This window comes from Bos grunniens, chromosome 11, assembly GCF_055505025.1.
Source record: "Bos grunniens cultivar Pamir isolate PY7600 chromosome 11, Bosgru_T2T1.0, whole genome shotgun sequence".
In the NCBI taxonomy this organism is placed as follows: domain Eukaryota; kingdom Metazoa; phylum Chordata; class Mammalia; order Artiodactyla; family Bovidae; genus Bos; species Bos grunniens.
The window spans coordinates 74,562,059-74,584,527 of record NC_141175.1 but is presented as its reverse complement, the minus strand read 5'-3'; the positions used below and the strand labels follow the sequence as shown (position 1 = coordinate 74,584,527).

Below are 22,469 nucleotides of genomic sequence, written 5' to 3'. Positions count from 1 at the left end.
TCCTGCCTTCAATCCTTCCCAGCACCAGGATCATTTCCAGTGAGTCAGTCCGTCACATCAGGAGGCCAAACTACTGGAGCTTCAGCTTCAGCATCAGTCTTTCTAATAAATAATTGGGGTTGATTTTCTTTAGGATTGATTGGTTTGATCTCTTTGTAATCCAAGGGGCTCTCAAGAGTCTTTTCTAACACCACAGTTCAAAAGCATCAATTCTTCAGCGCTTAGCCTTCATTATGGTCCAACTCTCACATTCATTCATGACTATTGGAAAAACCATAGCTTTGACTAGATGGACCTTTCTTGGCAAAATGATGTCTCTGCTTTTTTATATGCTGTCAAGGTTTGTCTTTTGTCTAGCTTTTCTTCCAAAGAGCAAGCGTCTTTTAATTTCATGGCTACAGTCACCGTCCCAGTGATACTGGAGCCCAAGAAAATAAAGTCATGTTTCCCCATCTATATGCCGTGAAATGATGGGACCAGATGCTATGATTCATTTTCTGAAATGTGAGTTTTAAACCAGCTTTTTCATTTCCTTTTTCACCTTCATCAAGTGGCTCTTAAGTTCCTCTTTGCTTTCTGCCATTATAGTAGTGTCATCTGCATATCTGGGGTTATTGATATTCCTGTCAGCAATCTCGATTCCAGCTTGTGATTCATCCAGCCAAGGATTTCACATGATATACTCTGCACAGAAATTAAATAAACAGGGTGATCATATATAGCCTTGATGCATTCCTTTACCAATTTTGAACCAGTCAAATGTTCCAGTTTTGGTTCTAACTGTTGTCTCTTTCCCTGCATACAGGTTTTGCAAGAGGCAGGTAAGGTGGTCTGGTATTCCCATCTCTTTAAGAATTTTCCAGTTTGTTGTGATTCACACAGTCAAAGAGTTTCATGTAGTCAATGAAGCAGAAGTAGATTTTTTTTTCCCCTGGAATCCTCTTGCTTTATATGATCGAACAGATGTTGGCAATTTGATCTCTGGTTCCTCTGCCTTTTTTAAATACAACTTGCACACCTGAAAGTTCTTGGTTCACGAACTGTTGAAGCCTAGCTAGGAAGATTTATGCTCAAAGTATAGCAAAATGAAGTCTAGTTAACAACCTCTTTTTGCTAAATATTCCAGAAGGAAAGAAATTTATATTTGACATTTAAAATATGTGTGTGTATCTTGTGTAATATATTTTTGTCTTCAAGTTGTTACTCACAAATAGAGTACATGGGCTCTGCAATCTGAGTAGTTTGGTTTGGGTTAGAAACCTAAGTCTGTGTAATCATAGGCAAATTATTTAATCTCCCATTCTCAGTGTTCTAACCTCTAAAAGGGCATAATATTAGTACTTATCAACTAGGTCCCTTGAGAAGATTGAATAAGTGCTTAATAAATGGCAATTGCTACTCTTAGTAAGTGATAATATTGGCAGAGTCTTGGACTCACAGTCATGTAGGCAAACAATTTCAGAAAATATTCTCCAAAACATTACTTATTTCCACCTTTTTACTCAAGGTGAGGAAATTTAATTTTCTAAAGTCAGCAGACAGACCCAGGGCCCTCCAATTAGCAGCTGGCATAAACTGGACCACTGGAGATGTCTTGTTCAAGGCGACTAGAATTTGTGGTAGCACATTTCAAAATGTAGCAGGAGGAAAAAAATAAGGAATGGAGGTGATTTCCAAAGTAATGTTGACTTTCCCCTTATAGAAAGAGATGGCTTAGACAATCAGCAGTTAATTATTCTTGGAAAAGGTGTGTTTTGTCTTCTATGACAGAACTTTTTTTGTTTGTTTTTATTTTTGCATTAGTGAGGTGATTAGCTATTTGAACTTGAGTTTAAGTCAGTCTCTACCTGATGTTTTTGTTGCTCTTTATACAATTTAGAGTCGCAAAGAGTAGGACACAATTGAACGATTTCACTTCATACAGTTTAAATATAAATGTCCTGGTTTCCTTCCAGGAATTTAGCGAGTTTTGTGCTTGAGGTCACTGAAATTAAAAAAAAAAAGAAAAAACATGCATACTCTATTTACAGAATTAATAAGGAGTTGCCAATGGAGGAGGGAAACTAAATCTAGGAAACTGGTCACCTATTTTTGTCAGAAAATATTTCAAATGAGATAATTTCTTGGCTCAATTGTTTATGTTAGCTGAGACATGGGAAAGAAAAGTTGGGGGAAAGTTTGAAGAAAGAGGGGAGCATTTTAATGATTAGAATTTAATGAGCATTAAATACATAGGAGACTTAATGCTAAGCACTTTTCATATCAATTACTTTTTCCAGAAACTCAATGAAAAAGGCAAACTGCAGATGAAAGATAAAAGCGTATCAGTTAATTCAACAAGTAATGAAGATATTAAAAAAAAAAGAAATTGAACTGTCTGATTCAACTGTAACATGATTTTTAAAATGCTCATTAGAGTCTCATCATTTGCATTGTTTCTTTATTGATTAAGAAAACTCTAAAATTCCTTTTGGTATTAAATAAGAATCTACCTTGGACGAGAATGAGAAATAACTGCTTTAAACTGAATGTTATTCAATAACAAATGGTTTAATAGCAAATTTTCAGAGAATTACACCTTTGTGAGAGAATGTGGATACATGGAAACAATTTTCTCCCTAACAGAATCACCATATACTCACTAGTCTTTGACCTAATTTTACTCAATATTGTCCTGAAATCAGAGTCAACGCAAAACAGGAGTCTTTATAAATACACAGCTGTGAGGGATTGGAATTCTCACTCACACTGAGCCTTTTCTTCCACATGTTATTTCAGTTTACACATCTTTTGAGAACACTTCTATAACCAGTCAAGACCTAAGCCACACAATTTAAAAAGTAGTACTTACAAAGTATGTCTTTATAGTCAGAAAACTATGTAATAGCAGTAAATTTTTTTTAATGAAAAGAGAAAAAATATAAATGCTATGAAAGTTAGTTTCTAGTATTTTGATTAAAACACAGTAACATTTTAATAATGAATCAGAGGAATAATATTTGTAAAAACAGGAAATCTCCAATCTGGAAGGAACACAATATAGAGGGCATATAAGAGTAGAGGGGCCTTGGAGATCTTTCTCAAAGGTGATCATTTCCCCAAAGAGGACTAAATGGTAAGCTATATTAGGGAATGATTTATTTATAATAATAATAACAATCATAATAATACTAGAAGACATTATTAATAATCACAGGTCTTATTTCTTGAGACTCTATTAAGGCTAAAGCACTATGCTCAGCACTTTCTATACATTTCTATTAATCTTGTAAACTTGTTTCCCCATCTTATAGATGAACAAATTGAGGTCCAGATTAGTTAAAAGATGTCTCTAGAGAAAAATCTAGGTAGAGAGGTTTTACCTCTTTAGATTATGAATACATATTCTTAATGATATAATTATAGTTATGAAACTGAAAAAACGCTATTCTTTTCTTACAAAATAAATATATACTTATCATAGAAAGTTAAAGGCAACATGGAGTAGTACAGGATAAAATTAACTTGCTATCAAAATTACTGCAATAAAAACATTACAAAGAAGTTTTCCTCAAATCAAAAGATTTTAACTAAATCATAGTTTTCTGACTGAATCATCCGACATTTCTCTATTCACTGCTTTGTGTTTCACATCCTGTCCTCTCAACGAAAGGCAACTACGCACAGGCATTCCTCAGTTGAATATGTGGCTGGAAGGCATGGAGCATCATGATTAATTAGACAGGCTTCAGAATCCAACCGGCATGATGGCATCCTGGCTGCATCACTTGTTAGTTCTGCAACTTTGGGCAAGATACTTAATCCCTCTAAATCACTGTTACTCATCCATAAAATGAAGCTGATAATGGCCTCTCCATGAAATTGTTATTGGTAGGATTCAATTAGATAATGCAAGTGAAGGGCCAGCATAGTATGTGGTCCACGGTTAGCCCTCAGTCAATGATAGATATTTTTACGTTTATGGATGCCCCTCTGGGAGCTGAAAGGAACTGCCTTAACTTTTTCCTCTATAGAACCCATTTCTATTGAATGCCTTCAATTTCTTTCATTTCCTTTTCTTTACTTTTTCTTTACATTAAGGAATTCAAATCTAACTTGAACATGGGCTTATTCTTTCTGTCTTGGCATAGCCTGTCATTCTTTACTCACCAAAGGGTTAACAGATGGTGGTGAGAGAGACGGTGACAACTAAGAAGCACATAGGCAAGATTATAGGATCCTCTCCTCTCACTATCGTTGGAACCCTCTAGTTCAGCTTCCTCCTGCTCAGATCACAAGAGTAAGCAACAGCGACTGGACCCTAGAGTCCCATGCAACTTCTGACTACATCATGTTATCTTGGCATCCAAAGTTATAATTTGACTTTGTTAGTTTGACAGAGTTTTAACAATAGTGGTTGTACAATACTACCTGCCTCAGGGATGTTAAGGGTTAAGGAGACTTCTGGGAATTCACTGTATCAATGAAGCAGTGATGTCTGAGTTTCAAGCAACTAGTTCACAAAGGCATTTTTGAAACAGTCCACTCAGAGACTGGGGGTTGGCTTTCCTTTTTGTTGTTGACTGAGGCCTCGATGGCCACTAGAGCATTCCTATGCATCATCTCCCTTATCAGAGGCTCTTAAAGCTCAGTTCTAAACTAACTGCATTTCAAGGGCAGGACCATATTCTCCTTCACTCCTACAGTATATGCAGAGAGTGTCTAGAAGTGAGAAAGACAATTTCAAGAGCTGATCAATACCTTGTTGGGGAAGATAGATGAAGGCAGTGGGTTGAAAGCAGAATTTAAAAAAAAAAAAAAAAAAAAGCAGGTATGGGAAACAGCTGAACACTCCAGTTAGCTTCCTTAACCCATTCAGGGTAGCTGCAGTCTGCTCACATTTCTGTTTAAAGCAAAGAGAGTGAATTCCAGGAAGTGTGTTAAAGTATACAAATGAACCCCACTCACAGACTACTCTCACATGCTCTGTGTTCAAAGTTGATTGAGACAAAGACTAGCACAAGAAGGTATGCAATAGATCATTTAGGTTTCACAGGGATCAGAAAAAGATGACCACAGCTCAGAAGTGGCTTTGTATACAGGCCCTTGGCCTCTAGCTTTGTCTTCGGAAGAATTTCTTCCCTGCCATTTAGAGTTTACTTGGTATATTCTTGATTGTTGGGACAGGAGTGGGGAGGACCAGGCAAATGGGAGAACAGGAAGGGAGCCAAGAACATTCACATTTGGGGAAAATGTTCCCCCAATTCCTATAGATCTCTTTGTGAATGTATGGAGGAAATAGATGCCTCCCTTTTTATTTTCTCTTGTTTTGGGGCACATCACAGATAATCAACTATATCTGCTGGATTTTTGAGGGTTCCACCTCCTTCCCTGGTCCTCTTTCAAGTCCATTTCATCTCACCCCAAGCCAATCTATATGGCGATATTCCAGGTATGATTCCGATTTCAAAGCCAATGAAGCCACAGCTAACACATCTAGTCTTTCCTTTCTAACAGACTTCAATAACTCTTCTTGAGGCATGTCAAGATTCAGTTTTCTTTGGTAATTTTCTATACTTCATTATCCATGAATGAGCTTTTCCACACAGGTAATAATAATAATAATAAAATAACAGTAATAATATCAATGGGGCTTCCCTCGAGGCTCAGTGGTAAAGAATCTGCCTGCCAAGGCGGGAGACAAGGGTTTGATCTCTGGGTCGGGAAGTTCCCCTGGAGAAGGAAATGGCAAGCCACTTCAGTATTCTTGCCTGGGAAACACCATGGACAAAGGAGCTTGGTGGGCTACAGCCCATGGGTCGCAAGAAAGTCAGAAACAATTTAGCAACTAAACAACAATAACAATAACACCAATCCTTTTATGTACTAACCTTCTAATTCTTTTATACACATTACTTCATTTAATCCTATGAACAACTCTATCAGGCAGACAAATTACTAGCACTGTTTTACAGAAGACAAAACTGAAGCACCCATGGCTCACAGCTAAGGGTCTGAGCCCAAAGAGTCTGTTTCCTACATATTATCAGCTGTGTCTGGGCTGCTGCTGGGCACCACTGCCTCTGCAATGGCCACAAACAGCCTTTTATTTTTAACTGTACCCATTATGCACCATTCATGATATTAAAGATTTCACAAGTATTATTCCACTTAATTTCAAAAACAACATCATCAGCGAGGCACTGCCCTTACTAAAAGATGAGAAACAGAGATTTGGCAGGGGTTGGTTGTCCGAGGTCACACAAGCAGTAAGTTACACAATCAAGACTAGCATCCATGTATCTCTAACTCCAAAGGCTATAATTTCAATCATCACCCCATCCTGGCCTACCCAACTATTCCTGGACATACAATAGGCCTCCTTTGGCACATGGTGCAGCAGCAGTGAGGTTAAAAACAAGTGTGATTATGCATTATTTTATTGCTACTATCTCTATGAATAAAATGTCTATTTGATTTTCATTTAACCTCAAAAGAATCTGATTACTGAACAACCATTGAAGAATTATTGGCAATTATGTTCTGTAATTATGGCTCCTGTTAATGACATTAGTGTGCAGCCTTTCCTATTTAGTCCTATTAATTAATCCCGGTAAGCCCAGAAAGTTATCATCAATACAACAAAGGCACCACGGTAAATTATAAATAATCCCCAAATCCCTCAAATAGTTTTCAAGCCTCCTTGGTTTGGACACACTTAGTTTGGAAGCTGGAGGATCTGCAGTAACTGAGAGCTCCTCACCCAGAATCACCTGTTTCACTAGTGCACCTAATCAGGCACACGTTTAAAATTGGAGTACGGACGCCGCTGACAAATATACATTTCTGTAGGGTAATAAAAATAATTAACTGATTGAGTCCTGAGACCTCCAAATCAGAGATACAATTTTTCAATTCTCTGAGCAATATACTGCTTCAGATAACACCTATTGTGAGTGAGTATCCGGTCTCAGTTTTGCAGAAGTTGAACACAGCTAGTGTGTCAAACGTTGAAAATTCAACAAAGAAAATTTCCTGATTGCTCAGTCTCACAGATAGACAAGATAAACAGGCATACTGACAGTGAGGCCAGGAATTGATGATTTATGAAAAACAGGTTTCTGAATCTAATGTTTTTCAAAATCTCCCAATCCATTCTTAGATTTACTTCCAAGTACTTTATCAACCACCTACGCTGATACACATTAGATTTCTAAAATGGCTGCATTTATATATTTTATCTGAGATAGCTCCTGCTATAGTTGTTCAAAGATGTTACAAGCAGCCTCAGAAGTAGCCCATTTCAAAAAGGTGTAGCACGACAATCCACTCTGCATCACGGATGGAACGAAACTAGTTGGCTTCTGAGGCCCTGATTTATGTTAGTCTAAAAGTGAAAGAATCCTGTTCTTCTTGCCACAGAGGAGAGTCAGAACTTGATCACATGGCATCCCATGTCCTTCCTTGGTTGCATTCTTGTTTTGGATGATTTCCCAGGGGATAGTGAATAACCCTCAGCAGTGGCCCAGCCTCAGAAACCATTTGGGAGGAGGAAAAAGGGGCTCAGAATAAACATCTATCAAAGCATCATCGCATCAGATATAACAGAAAACATGGTCATCTTTAAAGGATTCAGAAAGAGGAATAATATGACAAATTTAGACTGAATATATAATGGGACCCTTAGTAAATAATTGTTAATGGAGAAATCAATCTAACTGGCCATTTACAATAATTAGTTTATAAATTTATGATATACAAGATCTGGAAACAGCCTTAAAGGTCATCTGAAGCCATCTTTCCATTTACAAATAAGGGAGCTTAAAGTCAGAAAGACTAAGTAACGTGGCCAAGGTTACCCAGTAAATCACTGGTTGAAGTAGGCAAGGAACAGGGGCAGCTTAACCACACCATCTGCTGCCACTCTCAAACTGAATGGTAGATTCAATTTTAAAAGTTTTAGAGACAGAATGATATTCAATTCAGTTCAGTTCAGTCGCTCAGTTGTGTACAACTCTTTGCCACCCCATAAGGTGCAGCACACCTGGCCTCCCTGTCCATCACCAACTCCCAAAGCCCACCCAAACCCATGTCCATTGAGTCGGTGATGCCATCCAACAATCTCATCCTCTGTTGTCCCCTTCTCCTCCTGCCCTCAATCTTTCTCAGCATCAGGGTCTTTTCCAATGAGTCAGCACTTCACATCAGGTGGCGAAAGTATTGGAGTTTCAGCTTCAACATCAGTCCTTCCAAAGAACACCCAGGATTGATCTCCTTTAGGATGGACTGGTTGGATCTCCTCACAGTCCAAGGGACTCTCAAAAGTCTTCTCCAACACCACAGTTCAAAAGCATCAATTCTTCTGTGCTCAGCTTTCTTTATAGTCCAACTCTCATATCCATAAATCACCACTGGAAAAACCATAGCCTTGACTAGATCAACATTTGTTGGCAAAGTAATGTCTCTGCTTTTTAATATGCTGTCTAGGTTGGTCATAACTTTCCTTCCAAGGAGTAAGCATCTTTTAATTTCATGGCTGCAATCACCATCTGCAGTGATTTTAGAACCCAGAAAAATAAAGGCAGCAACTGTTTCCACTGTTTCCCCATCTATTTGCCATGAAGTGATGGGACCAGATGCCATGATCTTAGTTTTCTGAATGTTGAGCTTTAAGCCAACTTTTTCACTCTCCACTTTCACTTTCATCAAGAGACTCTTTAGTTCTTCACTTTCTGCCATAAGGGTACTGTCATCTGCATATCTGAGATTATTGATATTTCTCCCAGCAATCTTGATTCCAGCTGTGCTTCCTTCAGCCCAGCGTTTCTCATGATGTACTCTGCATAGAAGTTAAATAAGCAGGGTGACGAGATACAGCCTTGACGTACTCCTTTTCCTATTTGGAACCAATCTGTTGTTCTGTGTCCAGTTCTAACTGTTGTTTCCTGACATGCATATAGGTTTCTCAAGAGGCAAGTCAGGTGGTCTGGTATTCCCATCACTTTTCAGAATGTTTATTGTGATCCACACAGTCAAAGGCTTTGGTATAGTCAATAAAACAGAAATAGATGTTTTTCTGGAACTCTCTTGCTTTTTCAATGATCCAGCGGATGTTGGCAATTTGATCTCTGGTTCCTCTGCCTTTTCTAAAACCAGCTTGAACATCTGGAAGTTAACGGTTCATGTATTGCTGAAGCCTGGCTTGGAGAATTTTGAGCATTACTTTAATAGCGTGTGAGATGAATGCAATTGTGCGGTAGTTTGAGCATTCTTTGGCATTGCCTTTCTTTGGGATTGGAATGAAAACAGACCTTTTCCAGTCCTTTGGTCACTGCTGCGTTTTCCAGATTTGCTGGCATATTAAGTGCAGCACTTTTACAGCATCATCTTTTAGGATATGAAATAGTTCAACTGGAATTCCATCACCTCCACTAGCTTTGTTCGTAGTGATGCTTCCTAAGGCCCACTCAACTCCACATTCCAGGATGTCTGGCTCTAGGTGAGTGATCACACCATCGTGATTATCTGTGTTGTGAAGATCTTTTTTTGTACAGTTCTGTGTATTCTTGCCACCTCTTCTTAATATCTTCCGCTTCTGTTAGGTCCCTACCATTTCTGTCCTTTACTGAGCCCATCTTCTTCCCTTGGTATCTCTAATTTTCTTGAAGAGATCTCTAGTCTTTCCCATTCTATTGTCTTCCTCTATTTCTTTACATTGATCGCTGAGGAAGGCTTTCTTATCTCTCCTTGCTATTCTTTGGAACTCTGCATTCACATGGGTATACCTTTCCTTTTCCTCTTTGCTTTTCACTCCCCTTCTTTTAACAGCTATTTGTAAGGCCTCCTCAGATAGCCATTTTGCTTTTTTGCCTTTCTTTCTGGGCATACTCTTAAGATTATATTTTAAGATGAAAGATTTCATCCTAACATCACTGACAATCATTGCTAGCATGTCTCCTCCATCTTGTTAGTAAGCAGAATTAAGATGTGGGTAGATATTGGGAGTGTGACCTGTACTGCCACACCTTGGGTCAGGAGACCTTACCAGATACTGTAGTTCATATTCTACTGTCAACAACTTTTATACAAATCGAAATAATAATGATGATGATGACAGATGACAATGACAGAAGTCTACAGTGTTTTAAGGCCAAATTTCTTATATAAACTTCGGGGCCCTTATCTGAACAGTCATCATTTTTTATTTATTTAATTTTTGGTGGTTTCCCTAGAGTTTTACTTTAGATTTTAACTATATATTTTTTGTTTGTTTCAACTACTTACCATCAATTAAGAATTCTAAAATTTCACTTTAAATTGGAGTGCTCTTTTATCATAAGTAGCCATTAAATGTTGAAACATAGGAAAAAAGGAAAAGAGGAGGCAAGGCAGGCAAACCAAAATATTCCTTTACTGCTTGGCTGAGCAGTGTTGAGAGTTCCCAACTCTGCTTTAATGTTTCCTTATTCCAGCACAACTATTAAAATTCCTATACAAGTGGCTCTTCTAACCACCACCAAAGTAGCTATCCAAGTGCTATTTAGCTAGCCTAAATGAATGTAGATTTCCTTGAAATTAAAAGCAACTTTCAGAGACATAGGGACTTATGTCTGCATTATTGCATGGGTCACAATGGCAAGTTTAGCTTTGAATTCCTAGAGTCTAAGTTTTGACCTGATGGAAATCAAGATATGCCAATAGCAGTGATTATAAAAATGATGTCATGATCAGAAAACAAGCTTATGTACATAAAAGTGTGATGGAGGAACTGAAGGGAATAGCTGATGACATTGAAATTCCCAAAGAGGATGATGCTTTTTGGCCTCCTCCCAACCAAGTACAGCAGCAGAAGCTTGAAATCATCATTGGAGATGAACACATTTCTTTCCCAAAATCAAAAATTGGTTCCCTTATTAGTGTCAATCAATCCAAGGATCCAGAAAGCTTATGAGTATTTTATCATCGTCCCTGGGACCTGAAGTGTTTGCTCTATGGTCTTATGCAATGGCAACCCACTCCAGTACTCTTGCCTGAAAAATCCCATGGACGGAGGAGCCTGGTGGGCTGCAGTCCATGAGGTCGTGAAGAGTCGGGCACGACTGAGTGACTTCACTTTCACTTTTCACTTTCATGCATTGGAGAAGGAAATGGCAACCCACTCCAGTGTTCTTGCCTAGAGAATCCCAGGGACAGAGGAGCCTGGTAGGAGGCCGTCTATGGGGTCACACAGAGTCGGACACGACTGAAGCGACTTAGCAGCAAGATGAAGCCAATCTAGATTGAATACTGGTGTTGACACCAGTGGGTATGAGTAGCTGCTTTCAAGGACCAATATCGGGACAGTTTTGTGTATATAAGGGCGATATTCTTTATAAACTATAAATGATTGTCTTTAATAAATGTGTAACCAAAAAAAAGCAGTTTTAACTTCAAAAGGAAAAAACAATAAATCTTCAGAATGTCATACTCAACAACTAAAATGCATTGTCAAGGATAGATACTCCCTCATGATGATGTTGGAGAAGGCAATGGCACCCCACTCCAGTACTCTTGCCTGGAAAATCCCATGGACAGAGGAGCCTGGTAGGCTGCAGTCCATGGGGTCGCTAAGAGTCGGACACGACTGAGCGACTTCACTTTCACTTTTATCTTTCATGCACTGGAGAAGGAAATGGCAACCCACTCCAGCCTGGAGAATCCCAGGGACGACAGAGCCTGGTGGGCTGCCGTCTATGGGGTCGCACAGAGTCGGACATGACTGAAGCGACTTAGCATAGCATAGCATAGCATGATGATGTTATGGGATTGGCCCTTTCTCTGTTATATTTACTCTTTCTGGTTATACAATAAGAATACATTTGGAGAAAAAAATAAGACAAAAGAAGATATTCTGATTTAAGAAGAGGGTAAAGGTGGGAGGTGGCAGTGGCACTACGGCATCTGAGATCTACATGAAGGTTCTGAGAGATGGGTCTCTCACTTGTGCAAAGCTGGGTCTGGGAAAGCCTTGTTGCTGATGTTGTTCAGTTGCTAAGTTGTGTCTGATTCTTTGCAACCCCATGGACTGCAGCACACCAAGCCTTCCTGTCACTCACCATCTCCTGGAGTTTACCCAAGGTTCATGTCCATTGAATCGAGGATACTAGCGAACCATCTCATTGAATTTATTGTTTTCAAAGCATGTTTAATCACATTTAAAGAACTGTTTGCATAGCTTTAAATAAATAATAGCTTACTACTTGAATATTTACTTATTACTTGAATCAGAGGATGAGATGGCTGGATGGCATCACCGATGCAACGTGAATTGGGCAAACTCTGGGACATGGTGAAGAACAGGGAGGCCTGGCATGCTGCAGTCCATGGGATCACAAAGAGTTGGACTCAACTGGGCGACTGAACAACAACAGCAAAACTTGAATATTTAGTCCATTTAACACTATGATATACATTTACAGTTGTGAATGAATAAATTTGTGTTTTCCCTTGAAAGTGGGACTGAGTTAGCAAAGTGCACCCTCTTAGAGAAAGAATTCTCTAGGGAGGATTTCTAAGAAGAATTTCATCTTCTCCCAAAGGAGGGCTTGAATAGACACTGGGGGAAATAAACTTCCAAGTGATAGCAGCAAAACCCAGCTATTGGTGCAAGTCACTTTGCCTCGAATGGGAGATAACAAACTCTTGCCAGCAAACATGCAATGGTTGCAATTCTCAGGGCAGAAATAGGGTCCAGCTCACATACCACCTTTTGTAAGTACAGGCTCTTGAAACAGCACATAGTCAGTGCTCCTTGATTGTACAAAGGTATGGAAAAGTGCACATGCTCCCCAGTTTCAATGATGGTTCCAGTATTAGAGAGTGGAAGAATCTCTCCAAAGTTTTCTAACAGCCTTCTTACCCTTATCCAGAAAGCAGAGGAAAAATAATCATTGAATTCAATGAGACATTTTCCAGATGAAAGATGAACTTAGAATATGAGTCACTTAAGCAAAACTTTCTGTAGATGTTGCTTCTCCAGGATGATTAAGAGAAGGCCCATCAGACCTGTTCTGTGGGGTAAAGCAACAAATACTCTGTATCATCCAGCATGGTGCCTGGCAAACAGTAAGAAACAGGAAATAGTTACTAATGAAATCAAAACCAGCTTTCCCACTTCAGAACAGTAACCCTGAGCACAGAAGCTGTTAAACCACTGGTTTATGCAGAGGTTGTTACAATGTTGATTCAGACAAACAGTCCCTTTTAGCTCTGTTAGTCTTAACTCAATTGAGTTATTTTATGAAGAAAGCCAAAAACATAAACTCATATAAATTAAAATAGCTAAGTGAATGAGTGAGTGAGACATCATTGCTCAGTTGTTTCTGACTCGTTGCGACCCCATGGACTCGGTGCAACCCCATGGAGAAGCCAGACTTCTCCATCCATGGAATTCTCCAGGCAAGAATATTGGAGTGGTTGCCATTTCCTTCTCCTAAAATAGGTAAAAGGGCACCCAAATCCTCAAGAAACACCAATTCTTTAGCCTATTTATCATCTCCATTTGTATAATGATTCCTTTGCTCCAAGGTTCACAAAGTTTAGCCTTCTGATGATGTAAATATACCTCACAAGGTATTAACCTCTGCCAATGGATTTAACAATGTAATTGATTTAATACTACCATTATTTAACATACGAACATGTGTTCATTGAGAAAAAATGATGTCTGGACAACTGACATTGCATTTTTTGCCAAATAACAAGCTGATGTTCATAAAATCTTACTGGAGAGCACCCAATGCTAACTATAGGATTTCAAACTGCTGATTTGCAGAGATGAATCACGAAGCAATCTACATTGTGTGGCTAATCAGAATTCCCATCCTTACCCATGCTCTGAAAAAAAGCCTAAATTTTTTATTTGGAAGCCACTGTGAAAAGCTTTCATTAATTTAAATTTCAGAACAGATTTCTCCCCATTATGAGTTTTCAACTAAAGGCTTATTAAATACAATGCCATGATAAAAGTGAACAAATAGCAGGTTTTTCCAAGGCATCCATTTTGTTTTATTCCAGGATCCAGAGGCATTGAAAATCCAGGGACTACTGCCACACTTAGAAATCTTTCGAAGACTGGAAAGAATTGTTAATAATTTAGTGATTTCTATTCCTCTACAATTTGTTTAAAAACATGTGATATAAATGACTGCCTGTTCCTTAAAACTGGCCCCAAATTAAGCACTATAATAGCTGATAATTAGATGCATTTAATTCTAATTTAAAAACCATCTTTACTTGCTCTTTGAAGAAATACTATTCAACTGAATCCTATTATATCTGACATGGTTTATTTATTACACTTCATCTGAGGAAAAAAAAAGTGCATATCCAAAAAGCATATTTTTTAATCCTGATGTTAACTTACTTGTATGCTTCAAAAGTTTAGAGGTTTAATATTATTTGAACTTGGTGAAAAGTATGTAAAGTTTCTCACTTCTGCTTTTCATATTTTTGGGGGAAAAAAAAAAAAGATTCCATTAGGGTTTTCAGGATGGCTAAGCTTGTAGAACAAAAATAAGAAGTGGGAATAAAATAAGCCTGAGATGGTATAATTCTCCTGATTTTATATATCTTTACAGAAGAGGAACAGGTTTTGAGGAAATGGCAATGGGAAGTAGACATGCTGAGCATGTTGAACAGGGAAGGCTCCAGCAAAAACAAATGAGATGCGAGCTGCCTTCCATTAAGGCCAACACAAAAGGAGAAAAGAAAACGACAGTCACGACAGCAGACAAATAACTAACCTCTCTCAGAACATCTTGATCTGTAGTCCAGCCTGGCAGTGAAACACCAGGGGCTCCGTCACCCACTTACAAGTCAGTTTCACATGATAGACTGTTATTATTAGCAGCATTATTATGACCATTTCCAGTTATCTCCACTCTTCTTATCTCCCTCCTGAAGCTGTTATAAGAAGAGATTACTCAAAAAGGGAAGGAAATAAGTACCCAAAAAGGTTAAAGTAGGAAAAACTGCATGTTTTCAGAAAACTTTGTAAAGACTGATGAAGCAGGGGAATAAAAAGAATAAAATGATTATATCATGTTCCATGCAGTCTGACAAGGTAATCCCTAAGTGGGAGAATTTGTTCTCAGCTGCAAATTTCTAGCTGTATATAGAGTGTGACTGACAAGCCACAAACATAAATTAGTGAAACCAAAAGGAAGCCATTTGGCAGCTCATTATTTTACCATTTGCTACATTTCAATAAATTCATGATGACAAGTTGAGGTTAGGGGAAATTCCTAAAGGCATTAATGTACTGGTTTAATTGAAGAATAAAATAATACTACAGGAGAATAAATGGCTTTAATAAACATATTGAATTAACATACCATAAAAGGAAAATAGGTGATTCTATTTGAGATTTCTTAAATTATAAAAACAAAATTAGCCTTCTCTCTATAAAAAGATAAAGGAAATGCCATTTGGTGTTTTGGTAATCAGGCCTACTTGCAGGATCATTGATCTTCTGATTAGATATTAATCTTGCTTCTAAGTGATTTTACTATTACAGCATGTTTCTAGCTTAACTTACATATATACATATTATCTTATTATTTATTAAAAGTAAGTTTATAGCTAACAATATTATCTTGCACACTTAAACATCTGCTAAACGGGTAAATCTCATGTAAGTATTCTTACCATAGTAAAAAAAAGTTAAAGTAAATTTATAGGAAACTAAATTCAATATGTTATACTTATTAACACAAAGTGAGGAGAATCAGCTGCTTTTTTTTTTAAACCCAAACAATCAATTCCTTGCCCTCATAAAAGCCACAATTTTCTATATTTCTTATAAAATGGTATAGAATATGAATTGCCAGGAAAATTTCCTCAATTGTCTATTTCACTTTGCAGTATGAACATAGCCTGTAATTATAACCATTAATTCAAAATGAAAATGATTTAAATATATATCAGGCTAATGTGATTTAAGCATATTGTTTTGCCATGGTTCCTTTCTGGGACTGAATATCAAGATGCAGTCCACTATGCCGAAAGCCTCTAGCTTTCCAAAAACTGAAAGCCTTCGCCAATAAATCACAACTGTTCTACCATATGCCTCTTTGTTCTGCCAAGTATTACCAGCCTGTTCTACTTTTAAGCAAATTTCATTATATTATAGCTCAGAGCAATGCTCATTAAAAAGTATTACTGAAAAATGTCAAGTTGTTTTTATATAGAAACTGGAATTTATTTTCTACTGAAAAGTCAGGTATTTATTGAACACAAGACATTTGTAAAATACTGATCTCATTTGACAAGTCACTTCAAAAATCTTCATTCTCTATCTTGACTGTGAGGGTTCAGTCCACGTTATGACTGTCTAAAGCATTTCCTGCCTTGCACTAGGTAACTTTCACTAGTATCTCCCACTGATGCAGATAAACCATGACCTTTCTGGAATCGACCTACTCTCAAATGGGTGGAAAACCTTTTCCTTGTTTCTTCACAATCACATTCACATTCATCCTCTCCTTGACCAATTTGCTTTTTTTCATCTCCCAGTCACAGCCTTCCAGATAACATCATGTTGCAGTCATAAATTGGGTGACTATAAACTTCGTTATAGCCTATTTACTTTATATAGTATGATACCATCCAAATAAAGCTAGCCTAGAAATCTCACCTCCACAACTTGTAGTTGCAGTGATCCTTAAAAGTCACTTAACTTCATCTATAAAATAGTGATTACATCCTCTCTTTTCTCTTGAGTTCAGTTTGTGAACACAAAAGTCTGTAGTGCACGTTCAAAAGTTCTGTATCCCATTTACCACAAACCAAACACAAAGCCAGAGAGCTTCATTTTGAAACACCAAACTCCTTCCTAAGGAGCTGTTTCTCTTTCTCTTCAGATGCTAAAAACCCACTGGCCATAGTCTGGAGCCAAACATGATAGAATTAATCTTCATTACCTACTGTAACTAATGAAGATCCATAAAATGTCAGGACTTAAACCAGGAGAAAAGCAAGATCTTCTTGCTTCCTCTGAGGAAAAAAGAATGTTTTTAATCCCCTGAGGAACATCAGATATACTCAAATGGGGCCAAGGTATATATTTAAGCTAACAAAAACAACAATAGAAAAATTTCAATTATTCTTAAATCTTAGGCCAAATCACTCTGTGAAGATTTGTGGGGCTTTCCTGAATGAAAAGAGCCAGACTAGAAGGGGAGCAGAATCATGCATTGAGGCTGCCCTTACTCTAATATACTACATTTTTACGCAGTAAAATCAGGATAAAATGGAAATCAAGGTCACTTTTGACATGACAGAAGTGACAAAAGAGGTATCTAGGGAAACAGCAAGGAACAGAATAGAGGTGGGATAAGAAAGCACATACCGTTTGTACTTTTCATATCCCATCACTTCATGGCAAATAGATGGGGAAACAGTGGAAAAAGTGGCAGACTTTATTTTTCTGGGCTCCAAAATCACTGCAGATGGTGACTGCAGCCATGAAATTAAAAGATGCTTACTACTTGGAAGGAAAGTTATGACCAACGTAGACAACATATTAAAAAGCAGAGATATGCCATTCTCCCAAGAATGGCATTGAAACATGTAAAATATCATGTATGAAACGAGATGCCAGTCCAGGTTCGATGCATGATACTGGATGCTTGGGGCTAGTACACTGGGACGACCCAGAGGGATGGTATGGGGAGGGAGGAGGGAGGAGGGTTCAGGATGGGGAACACATGTATACCTGTGGCAGATTCATTTTGATATTTGGCAAAACTAATACAATTATATAAAGTTTAAAAATAAAATAAAATTAAAAAAAAAAACAGAGATATTACTTTGCCAACAAAGGTCCATCTATGGTTTTTCCAGTAGTCATGTAGGGATGTGATAGTTGGACTATAAAGAAAGCAGAGCACTGAACAATTGATGCTTTTGAACTGTAGTGTTGGAGAAGAGTCCCTTGGGCTGCAAGGAGATTCAACCAGTCCATCCTAAAGGAAATCAGTCCTGAGTGTTCATTGGAAGGACTGATGTTGAAGCTGAAACTCCAATACTTTGGCCACCTGATGCAAAGAGCTGAGTCATTTGAAAAGACCCTGATGCTGGGAAAGATTGCAGGCAGGAGGAGAAGGGGACAACAGAGGATGAGATGGTTGGATGGCATCACCGACTCAATGGACATGAGTTTGGGTAAACTCTGAGAGTTGGTGATGGACAGGGAGGCCTGGAGTGTTGCAGTCCATGGGGTCACAAAGAGTTGGACACGACTGAGCTACCGAAGTGAACTGAACTGAAGAAAGAACAGGTCTACCTAATTTTTCTTGGTAAATTTTATGAAGAGACTTAACTGTGAGCAGAACTGGGAGCTGGGTATCTGTATAAAACCCTCAAGGCATTTCTTCACATTTTCTTTTGCTCCAATCTCTTTCCTCCCCACAGGGATTTTTCTCTAGTTACTGTCTATCTCCTTAGCAATGAGAGAAGGGAGGCTGGCCAAATCATCCATCACGAATCTGTCATCCCTATTCTCTAGGTATGGCTTCACCTAAAATAAGATTATAAGCATACAACTTTACGTCTCACAAATACAGGGGTGACAAGGAAGCTCAGAGTAAAGTAGAGTGCGCTCTGGCTGCCAGTATAGAAATTATGATTATTTAAATGTACTGAACCACATTTATTTAGAAAGAGCTCAAAGACAATGATAAGAAAAACTCTAAGACTCTACCAGATAAATAAGTACAATCACTTTCAATAACCTATTAAGAGATACTTATTGAGAGCCTGTGAAGAAAGCTGAGCACCGAAGAATTGATGCTTTTGAACTGTGGTGTTGGAGAAGACTCTTGAGAGTCCCTTGGACTGTAAGGAGATCCAACCAGTCCATTCTGAAGGAGATCAGCCCTGGGATTTCTTTGGAAGGAATGAGGCTAAAGCTGAAACTCCAGTACTTTGGCCACCTCATGCGAAGAGTTGACTCATTGGAAAAGACTCTGATGCTGGGAGGGATTGGGGGCAGGAGGAGAAGGGGACGACAGAGGATGTCATGGCTGGATGGCATCACTGACTCAATGGACGTGAGTCTGAGTGAACTCCGGGAGTTGGTGATGGACAGGGAGGCCTGGCATGCTGTGATTCATGGGGTCGCAAAGAGTGGACACGACTGAGTGACTGAACTGAACTGAATAAAATCAATAAATGTTATATCATTGTAAAAATAATCCATACCTGTTGGGTATTTCTATGTTAAAATGGAAAGGCTAATGTTTAGGAGGAAGTCTGAAAAACGGCTGTTCTGCTGAAGCGAAAGAATGCTTTAAAGAGAAGAAACATGGCATACTATTGTGAGAAAGCCTGTTTTGTTTTTAAATGCGATGGTTTTCTTGGTGACATGCTGAAGTCAGTCTTTTTCCTCCTGAATGACAGGATTTCTGTATTAAAGTGTTAGTATGAGGAGAGAAATAGTGCCTCTCAAATGTGCAAAGAAGCACATTCAGTAACCAAGTACAGGATTCCACAGAAATTATGAAAGCCTCCATGCAAGTTCAGGTATGTGAGTTAAGCAGGAACACTTATGGAACAGTAAAGAAAGTGGTAAGGCAGACACACAGACCAACACATAGAAGGTGACGTCTGTGGAAGATTAAAAAAAAAAAAAGTATGGGAAAGAAATCGTGCAGAAAGGAAAGGAGAGAAAATTGATGCTATTGTAACCAGACAGAATGTGGCATGTGCAAATGACACTAAAGAAACAGAGAGTAAGTTTCATATTTCTCATTATGCATACAACACATTCCTCTATAAAAAGTTCTCAATGAAGCATTTAATTAAATATTGTTTGGTAACATGAGTAACACCCGGATATAGTCTAGTAATACCAGGCAAACCTACCAATTATGTCATCATTAAAATAAAACCCTAATGGTGATGGTCCTTGAGGGGATATGCCCAAGAAAAGGCTGAAGAAGACAAGACTACTGAAAGAGGATGCAACATGAAGTCTCACTATTCCCAAGAACCGGAACTTCTTTCCAATCCCACCCCGTAAGATCTCCTGACACGCTCAAAAGGGAGAGGACAGCAAACAGAATGACTCCATTATCACTGTCTAACCTGACAGAATCTCTGTACTTTCTATGGAATAGATAGCTCTCTTGTATTGCTTTATTGCAGAAGTATCTAGAGTCTGCAGTTGGAGATTGGTGAGGTTCTTACCCATCTGAGAATTTCAAGTTTCTCTACAACGAAAATGAGAAACAGAAAGAGTTTAACAAATACAAAGACCAAATCCAATACTTCAAAGCAAATGCCCCTTTCCTAGATCAAATATGTTGGATTTTCTTTTCCTTATGCTTCATGTCATTTCACGGCAAAGCTGCAACTCTGATGCTTAGAACTGTGGACGTTTACACTTTAGTTACCAAGATTAATTAGCTAAAAGATCAAATCTAGATGTTAATGAAAGTGGAAGGTTTATCTAACATTTAATGCCTCGGAATTTTATTCATTAAAGAGCAAGAAACAAAGGTTGATTATATCTTCCGTCTTATAAGCTATTACAGAATAACCTTTATTCTGGCTTTTCTTCCCCTAGAAATGATTTATGTTGATAGCGCTCTTTGCTGCTTCTTCGTTTCTCTTTCCAGAATAATATGACCATTTTTTCCCCCTTTTGTCCACACTGGTTTTAGGCAGATCAACTTCACATTAGGAAACAAAAACTAAAAGAAAAATCACTTTTGAGTGCTCTCATTTATTTATCTTCACCAAACTAATCACAAAACTATGCTTTCAAGACCACCAGGTAATATGAGTGTTGTCTATTCCAGTGTGAGGATTCTTTCCAAGGCAGTTTGGAGCTAATTCACTAGGTCGATTGGTAAGTCAGGTCTTCTTTCCATAAAGTGATTATGGCCCAAGGGAACATATCATAAAACTAAGCACAATGGTTTCTAAGTTATTAAACAGTATGAGGATTATCTTCAAAGCAAAAATTAAATCAATCAGCATAAATATGGGAGCAGTGGTGTGCACAGGTGACTTTTAAACTAGAAAATAGTTTTCAATAATTTCATTAGGGATAAAGGGACAAATTTGGGATGTGGGATTAACAGATAAAACTACTATACATAAGATAGATAAGTAACAAGGATTTACTGTATAGCACAGGGAGCATAGGACATCCATAGTGGCTCAGCAGTAAAGAATCTGCCAGCAATGCAGGAGACACAAAAGACTTAGGTTTGATCCCTGGGTTGGGAAGATCCCCTGGAAGAAGAAATGGCCAGTATTCTTGCTGGGAAAATCCCATGGACAAAGGAGTCTGGTGGGCTGCAGTCCACAGGGTTGCAAAGAGTCAGACATAGCTGAGCCCAAGCACAGGGAATTATAGTCAATACTTCAATAAATGAACAAATAAATCTCATTATAAAAAAATCACCTTTAATAGTGAAATACTGGGGTTAAATCACATGTTGCCTATATATTTCAAGATAAGAATGAATACCACTTATAAACATATGTTTGTTTGTTTAAGAGCAGAATTTGTAAATGTTACAGTGCATTCAGTACAATGTCCTGCTGACTAGTCAGAAGTGGAGCTGATGGGAGCCTGGCACTCAGATTTCCTGAGCGCCGAGGTTTCACATTTTGGAATGTGTTCTACATAAGGAATATGTCTTCTCAGCCTAGGCTTCTAGTCAACTTACACATATCAAGAACACTGGCATAAAATAAGAGGCAGTGGGTGAGAAGTCAGTCACCAATTTTGTCACCATTTTGGCACGATTCAGGAAAAATCAATCATCAGTCTGTATCTTAGCTACTGAATCTATCAAATAAGATAAGCAAACAGGTGGGAAGAATTGAGTGAGACTGCACAACAAAGTTCACTGGAAATAACGTATCGTGAAAGTTCAAGACACAGTTACGAAAGCACTAATATGTCAGGAATGTGGGTAAACTTCAGAAGAATTCCTGGTGGTCTATTTTTGCTTTAGTTAAGGAGATGTGGGTAAATATGTTTATGAAATTTCATTCTGTGGATAGCAGAGATGGGGACACCAGGACCAAGAGTTTTATTAATTAATCTGGAACTTTCCCAGACCAGTATTGAGCACTATCAATCTAACTGACCCGTGTGTGTGGGCTAAGTTGCTTCAGTCGTGTCCAGCTCTTTGCAACCCTATGGACTGTAGCCTGCCAGGCTCCTCTGTCCATGGGATTCTCCAGGCAAGAATACTGGAGTAGCAAGAATCCTTCCATCTCAGGGATCGAACCTGTGTCTCTTATGTCTCCTGCATTGGCAGGTGCCATCTGAGATCAAACTAACTGACCTGGGTTTCATTTATTTAATGAACACCTGATAAAGGTCATCAGAATGAGGATCATTCCCAGAGCCTATCTAGCACCACCAGTTAATTGGAGGAAGGGTGTTCTCCACTTACCAAGTCTCAGGAAGCTGTCTCTGGGAGAAT

General features: G+C 38.4%; 1 protein-coding gene and 1 pseudogene across 20 annotated transcripts in view; one reads left to right on the top strand and one right to left on the bottom strand.

The window, feature by feature from the left end:
• The window catches only part of NRXN1 (neurexin 1), a 1,228,058-nt gene that overhangs the window by 892,663 nt on the left and 312,926 nt on the right, over positions 1-22,469 (bottom strand). The window lies entirely within an intron of this gene.
• On the top strand, positions 9,525-11,056 carry LOC147363329 (protein mago nashi homolog pseudogene; annotated as a pseudogene). The gene has a single exon (XR_015135986.1). The product of XR_015135986.1 is annotated as a protein mago nashi homolog pseudogene (transcript).